This window comes from Mustela lutreola, chromosome 12, assembly GCF_030435805.1.
Source record: "Mustela lutreola isolate mMusLut2 chromosome 12, mMusLut2.pri, whole genome shotgun sequence".
Taxonomy (NCBI): domain Eukaryota; kingdom Metazoa; phylum Chordata; class Mammalia; order Carnivora; family Mustelidae; genus Mustela; species Mustela lutreola.
The window spans coordinates 98,377,540-98,385,247 of NC_081301.1; the positions used below are offsets into that span (position 1 = coordinate 98,377,540).

Consider the following 7,708-nt stretch of genomic DNA (forward strand, 5'->3'; position numbering starts at 1 on the left):
TGCCTTTCTGTCAACACAGGAACATTTGTCTCCTGTCGGCTCCGTGGGAGCTGTTGCCGGGAACATTCCCGGGGTCGCTGCTGTGGGCGGCTTCACGGCCAGGCGCCCCGGGGCGGCGCAGCTCTCCAGCTCGCCCAAGTGACTCCAAGTCCAATTTGGTTCAGAGAATGTTCTTAATTATTTATAAACTACACTAACAGCTGGATTATTTTGTCTAAGAAAGTTCCCGTATCAATGCTTTAAACACTCTGGTCTTTGGGAATTTATTCCATGTTCACGGGGCAGTGTTTGCATTTGCTGCATTTGGGTCCTGGTTTGAGGTCTTAGCAGGAGGGATGTAGGCACATCTGTATCTAGCCGCATGTGTGTCACATGCACCGTGTCACCCAGCTGGACGTCAACGGAACGCCATCTCTCTCGGGCAGCTCACTCCGCTCACTCTCCACAAGGATGCTGTCTTCACGTCCAGTGGGAAGAGGGTCTCCGCGGCGTCTCGAACCCAGGGAGGGAGGCTCCCGGCTCCCAGCTCCCGTTCCGCCGTCCGCAATGGTCTGGCCGGCATTTTCCTCTTGCCTTTTGGCACCTACTCAGCATTGTCCCCTGTGCACAGCCAGTCCACTCTGGGTGCCCGCCGGGGGTCCTCCCGGGCAGCTGCCTGGCCCTGCCCTCCAAGGTTAGCTTCCCGCCGCTGGGAGCCACCACCCCCGGGGTTGGGTCGCCAGTAGCCCAGGACAACAACCACGGCTTCATTTTCCTCGGAGCATTTGTGTTTTCTGGGCTGTTTCTTTCTAGAATGAGATCCCAGAGACCAAAATTTTCTCCTTCCCTCCTGCCTCTGGGTCGCCCCCGTGATGCTGTTACCGCAGCCTCTTGTCCTCCGCAGGTGGGTGCGGGCTGAAGGCTGCGGGCAACCCCGTGGGCTGGCTGGGGAGAAGGGTGCCTTCATCTGAGAGCCCAAAGGACGCCTTGGTTTCCCCACCCTGAGGCTCCCAAACTCGCGTATCAGCAGAAGCAGCTCCTTAGAGACCTTGTGTGCACAGGAGATGAAGGCGACCCAGGAGGGCCAGGTGCCGGATCCCGCCCGTCTGCGGTGTGGGCTGTGGGCTCTTCAAGCTCTACCTGCCCGGGGCAGCCTGGAGAAACCTGGGGCCTTGGGACGACAGAGTGTGTAGTCTGCGGGCTTGTCTCGAATCATCACATACAAGGCTCCAGATCTTTTTTTTTTTTTCCCTTCTGGGGTGTAAGGAAGCCACATTTGGATAAGGTTTTAGTTGGAGAAGAAAGAATCCTTTAGTTAAAATATCTTTTGTATTGGGCCTTTCCTTGTCTTTGTGTTTTCAGGGAAAGTTGACAGGGAAGAAAGAATCCCGTTGTTTCAATGTGCGACTCTTCCTGAGAGCAGGTGGAGGGTGGACTCAGCCCAGGAAACAGTCAGTGTGTCAACACAGTGTCCCGATCTATAAATAATCCTCTCCGGGCAGGACCAGGGGGGCAGGGGTGGGCGCTCTGACAGCTCAGAGACTAACAAATCTATTTTGCTCATGGAAACATGGCTAAAGCATTCTGGGGGGTGGGGGGAGAAAGAGAGAGAGCAGACTGTGCTCGTTCCGAGCGCGCGTTCTGAGTGCAGCGACAGATGGGGAGGGACGGTGCCCCATCTCCCATCAGAACATCTGTGCGGCTCCAGGGTCCCCTGTGAGCAAGGTCCGGCTCTCGGGGCTCCGAGGTCAAGGAAGCAATGCCGGGACTCTGCACGAGCAAACGCACCGCTCAGCCTCCTTTCTCGGCAGACGACCCTGTCTTTGGAAAACAGCTATTATTTCTGGGTCCAATGTTTATGGCGTGGCCGTTCCGTGTACCTCTCCGGAAACTTCAGGTTGTGGGCACAATCATCAGAAAGTCCTTCCCCGGTGGCCTTCCCCAAACTCTTTCATGGGAATCTCTTTTCCAGATAGCGCTGCTGTCCTTGGGGTTTTTGGAGCGAGGAGAGTGTCGCGCCTTCCAAAGGCTCTCTCGGGCCCTGGCTCCCGGCCACGTTCTGCGCAGGTTCTCTCTGTCCGGCTCCCTGCGGAATGGATGGGGTGCCAGGACGTGGATTTGCAGCTGGGCCCGGGGCTTTAACTGTCACAGGCTGTGGCCTTGGGGAGAGACTATCGGAGGCCGACCTGGCCTGGGACCTCAGTCCTTGTTTCTCAGCCCACGGGGTGGCAGGACCTGTGTGCATGGGTCGTGGCATCTGTGCAGACGGACTTGTCACACCGTGCGCCGGCTGAAGACATTGCATCGCGATTTCCTAATGCTGGGTCCACGGGGCCTTAGGGAGGGCATAGGCAACGCTCGGGGCTTTGTGGGCGCACAGGAGGGAAGCTTTGTTTTCAAGGAGCTGCACCTGCCGCTGGCCCCCCCACCAGTTGCTCGGGGAGTGCCCACGAGCCCCGCGAGGCGGGATGGCAGGGGTCGCGGCAGACCCCTCACGTTTCATTGGCTCTTCCTAGCGCCTCCGTGTGCGAGCCAACAGGCCGACTGCAGAGCGCCATGGAGCGTCTTCACGAAGAACATTCTGGATTTGAAGAAACGTTCCTATAACTCGCGCTCCCTCTCATTAGGTTCTTTTGTAATCCCGTGAATTTTATTCCACGAAGGGGTGCGCTCTTCCATGAACGGGTCCCTGGGCCTTGCCAGACGGCACCAAGGGTCCACGGGTCCACGCCCAGAAGTGGACGGGCAGAGAGGGACACGCAGCCCTGGGCGGGCGAGGGGCCTCCCAGACTTGTGTGTCCTGCGGCGGGGAGGCGGACACGGCCGTCCTTCGCTAGGAGCGGACGTGGTGCACCTGGTCCTCTACGCAGACAGTAATGCCACGATTTTGTGTGGAACGCACACGGGGTCGTCGCTTGGGGGACTCACGCCTCTGAGTCGTCGCTTGGGGACATTAGCCTCCTGCGCAGGTTTCCTGCAGCTTTAAGCTGGAAAAGGGGAGTTTCTTACGGTCGGTTAGGATGGGGACTATGGACATCAATGGACAGACCAACTCGAGAACAACATAGGACTCAAAAGTTCTATTTTTTTCCTTTTTTTCTTTTTTTGGCCTGGTTTTGGCCATACCAGGGACATGGGTAGTAATTCCCGATAAGAGACCGTGGGAGCAGTCCCTGGCGTCTGAGCGACGACAGTGCCGGGGAACACCGACGCTCCCGCCACCCGCTGGGTGCACGAGTGTGAGGCCCCCAGCCTCACGGCCGCTAGCCCAGCAGCGCCTACCCGCGGCAGGGAGGGGACGGTTTCTGGGGATTCCGGGGACGCCCGGCCGACCCCGTTCTGCAGCCACAGTCGCAGCTTCCGTGAAGAACGCCGCTTCTCATCCTGGTTTCAGTGCAGGCGATCATGCCTTACAAAGGTCACACTCAGAAAACGAGGGCCTGGAAATACCAGTCCCTTTGGTGGAAACAGCCCAGGAGCTGAAACAGTCCTACGGGTGGGCTCAGGCCAAACCGCTGTGAAAAGATATTGACGTTTTCACTTTTTGTTCGTTTCCTGTCCTGTCTTTACTTCCTTCTTGTGATTTCCTGAGTCAGACAGTTTCTTGGGAGGCTGGTCACCCGGGTAAGGACCCCACAGGCTGCGTGGGAACCAGCGAGCTTCATCCCCTCGTGAGCTGGGAGACCCCCACCTGGGGCAGAGGCGCCCGTCTTTCTTCCCTCTGCCTTTGGACGCGGTCCTGCTTGGGGCTCTCGGCTCAGACTGCTCTGGACAACAGTGAAGCCCACACTCTTGGCCAACCTTCTAGGCATGAGCCCGGCCTTTGCGGTCAACAACCCTTTCAAGGTGGGAAGTTGAAAGTATCAAGATCTCCCTTTGCTTGTGCTTGGAGAAAAAACAGCCACCCAGCACGTTTCCGCATCAGACCACCCCCTTCTCCCACAGGCTGTGGGTCCCCACCTGCGTCAGCAGAGGCTTCTCGACTTCACCGTTGCTGGTGTGGGGCCCGCCTGCAAGTCTTGGTTCCATACATGGACGCGCGGAAGCGTGGAGACGTCGAGCTCCTTCCCCAGGGTCACGTGGGGGCTGGGTGGGGTATGGACCTCGCAGGCTGGCTTCGTCACTGTCCGATGTCCGCTGGCTCCGAGCCTCCAAGTGAGGTCACCAGGGTACTGCCATTCCTCAACTGTCAGCCCTGGACCAAGGGCTCCCTCTGCAAAGCCGGCTCAGCTGCCCACAGACCGGGGCCCCTGCTTCTCTGCGATTCTTGGTGCTTTCCTGGGTTTGGCACAACGCCCACCAGGGCCCTCCGCACACTTCGTTACGGTTACCGTTTGCAGCCTGTCTCCTGGCTGACCAGCGAGCTTCCACCTGTGTCCTCCCCTCCCAGAGCCTCGTGGCAGGCGCTTGCTGCCATTCGTTCAATGACCAAAGGAAGAAGCAGAGACAAAGCTGTAAGGGACAGAGACAAAGCGCCTCCTGGGTCTCACCCGTCACCAGCTGAGTAAGTACTTCGGCCCCTGTTGCCCTTGGTCACCTGTGAGGACAGAGCCTTCGCGGCACTGAAGGAAGAGACAACACCTCCCCATTCTCTTTCTGGACCGTATGGTTCTTCTCAAGGTCATGTCTCGGTTTTTGTCAAAGACACAAGAGGTGTCTACGTTTTGATCCAGGTGGACTGTGGGTTTCGCAGAGCCAGGGCTAAGCCCTGTTCCGTCACGAATCCCCCAGCTGTTGGGCACAAGGGAGCCGGTCCGCCCTGCCTGGACCAGTTTGCTCACCTGCACGTGTGGAACTGAGAGTCACGCCCAGGCTTTGGGGGGGTGCTGGGAGCATCACCGCCCACGGGACTCACGAGTCCTGGCTCAGACCGGGTCCTCGGGGTCCATGGGTGAAGGCCCATGAGGGCGGAGGCTTGAGGGGAAGCCAGAGCATGGAGCAGGACCTGGGGACCCCGGAGAGAAGAGCGCGTGGCCGGAGCTGAGGACCCCCGTGGGGACGGGAGTGAGGGTGAGTCGAGGAAGCTGGCCTTTAGCCTTGGCGTGGGGGCGGGGTGGGCGCCCTCCCCTCATTGTCCGCCATGTATTTATAATCCAGTACAGCTAATCCCGCACTTATGCAACTGTTCCATTCCGAAAGGCCTTTCTCAACTTGAACTTTGCACCAGAAGCCTGCTTGGGACTTAAAGGTACAGAACCCGTTGCACACACACTCCTTCCTCTCTGCTCCCCAGCTCCAGCCGGCTTCCCCTCGCCCTGGAGCCCCACAGAGCTCGTGCAGGGGAGGAAGGAGGGGCTGCATCGGTGCTTCAGGCTGCCCCCGCCCCCTCCTGCCTGTGAGCGCCCTGCCCTTCCCAGCTGGGCCCTTCCCAGGGGTGCTGGCGTCGGCGCTGTGGACGGAGGAGGAAGACCCCGACAGACACGCCAGCCCCATGGGGACTGCCCCCCTGGCAGCCTTGACCTCTGGACTTTGGGGAGCTCATCCTGAGAGTGGGCTGTATTGGGGACCGTGTCCTGACCCCTCCAGGCCTCGTGTCTCCCTGCTCCCGGCCCTGCAGGCCGATGGTGTGGGCTGGACAGAGGCTCCGCAGCCGTCTGCGTCTGTCTTCACCACCTCTCCTGCAGGCGCTGTCTCCCCGGCAGGAGGGCTCAGGCTCGGCAGTGACTCCCTGTCTGCCCTCTCGGGCGCGGGGAGGCAGTGGCCCCCGGCCCCAGTCCCGTGGTCTTCCTGCGGCCTGTCGATCCTTACTGAAAAGCTCCTCCGGTCACCTGTGGCAGTCCCTGCGGATGGATGCCTGCAAGGTCCTCCTCCTGTCACGGAGCTGGTCCCCCCCATTGCTCTGCTCCCTCTTCCCAGATGCCACCGACGGAAACTTTGAGCCCCCCAAACGCACATGTGAGAACCTGTGTTGTGCTGGTGTTGGGAGGTGACTGGCCTTGTGTGGGAGGTAGTGGTGCTGGGACGGGGCGCGCGTCCTCCTAAGGAGAGGATGGCCCTGGAGAGGGAGCACAGAGCCAGCCCTGCAGCTGCTGCCCTCGGGTCTCCTGCCTCCGGGGCTCTGAGGATTGACCCTGGGCTGTCCCCGTGGGGGGTCCGTGAGGTCTGCACGGCCCGAGCGAGCCAAGCTGAGGCCTGGCCCCGGCCACCCGGGTCTGGCCCACTGGTCCTGAGAGCTCTTGGCACATCCTGCCCTCGCTGGGACCCTGTCCAGGGCCCCCACACCCCTTGCCTGCCTTGCCCTTCAGGAGCTGCCCACAGGTTGGCCCCCTGGCAAACACCGCGTGCAACACCACAGCCATGAGGCCATCCTGTCCCCCGTCATGCACATCCCTCTGCCACACTCTTCTCAGAAGCAGGAGCGGGATCCCTCCTGGAACCCATCCTGCGTCACGTGCCTGTGGCCTGGCAGGGACCAGAGGGCGGACGCCTTCCCCCGCTGCTCCCAGAGGAATCCACACAACCTGGGTGGGGTTTAACCCAAGGCAGACGCTCGGTCCTTGCTGGGGACACAGTGGGCTAGATGTCTCTTGGGCACAGTGTCACGTCCTAGTGATCGACCCCAAGGGTGTGTCGTGGGAATCACTTTGTTGGTCGCTCGGCCCCACGTGTCCGAAGGGGACAGGGTCCCCGTCTCTCCAGTCCTGCTGGCGAGCCCTGGGAGAGGGAGACGGGCCCGTTCCCGGGACCACTGAGTGGTTGTGGAAGCGCCAGAAGGAAGGAGGCAGGCGGAGGGCTCCGTGGGCCCCCGAGGGCGGTCATGCCGTGTGGCCACGCCCGGGACAGCCTTTCTCAGCTGGAGGAAGCAGCCGGAACTTTCACTTGGTCTGGTTTCCTCCATCACCTCCCCAGCGGTGACCACCTCCTGCGTGCATCGGAGTGGCCCGAGGTTCGCGTGCCTGGGCCCCCCAGGGCCTGGTGGAGGTCGTCCCCTTGGCCATGCGGGTTCTCCCCGCCACGCTTCTCCAGGCCCGACCAGGCTTGCATTTCTCTGCTTTACCTCAGGCTCCAAATTAAACTCCTTGCGTCTTTGAGGGTGTGTTATCACTCTGCGCATTGCCCTGCAGGCCAGCAGTTCCACGGTCCCGGCTCTCCAGCGGGCGGGCCAGAGGAGTCCCGCCGGCGGCTGCTCCCGGCCCCAGGTGGCTCACAGCTGCATCGTGGACACTCCTGGGCCTTGTCCATCTCTGTGACTTTGCCTCAAACACGCCTGGGTTTTGGGTGATGGTGCCACTGACTGCTTCCCAAGTCCCAGGAACCGGCACACTCCAGTGTGCCTTAAAGCTTCTGTTCCAACACTGCCCACCAGGTCCCGATGACCGGGACCCTCGAATACCCTGCAGGTGTTTCCCTGGCAACACGGGACGGGCTGCCTAAGTTGTTACTGGCCGGCTAATTCTTTTGCACCCTAAATTTTAAAATCGGAGTGTTTTTGCAGAATCCGTGGCCATGCTATCAAAGTCTGTCCTTACTCTGTCTTAGAATGTCTCTGAGGGAAGGACTTGCCTCGAGCAAGGCTGGTTCACTCTGGGTGGCAGTGGGGGCCACCTGGAGGGGCTGCTTCTGGGCTCTAGAGACACAGGAACCAGCCACCTCCTGTCCCTTCTTCAGGCGGGGAAGGCCCTTTCTCATCTTCCCAGATGTCTGAGGGTGCAGAGCAGGGGGGAGGGGGGATGGGAGGGCTGAGCCCCAGGGTAGAGTCTCGTGCTCTGCTTCTCCGACCTCTCCCCTT

The 7,708-nt window shown here is 60.5% G+C and overlaps 1 long non-coding RNA gene across 2 annotated transcripts; it reads left to right on the forward strand.

Moving 5' to 3' along the window:
* Positions 1 to 4,084: 4,084 nt before the first annotated feature.
* Positions 4,085 to 7,379, forward strand: LOC131812872 (uncharacterized). 2 transcript variants are annotated; one of them, XR_009346528.1, is made up of 3 exons: positions 4,085 to 4,989; positions 5,077 to 5,167; positions 7,044 to 7,379. It is a non-coding gene; the product is annotated as an uncharacterized LOC131812872 (long non-coding RNA). The 2 variants fall into 2 exon arrangements; XR_009346527.1 differs by lacking the exon at positions 7,044 to 7,379 and having other exon boundaries at positions 5,077 to 7,010.
* Positions 7,380 to 7,708: the final 329 nt, after the last annotated feature.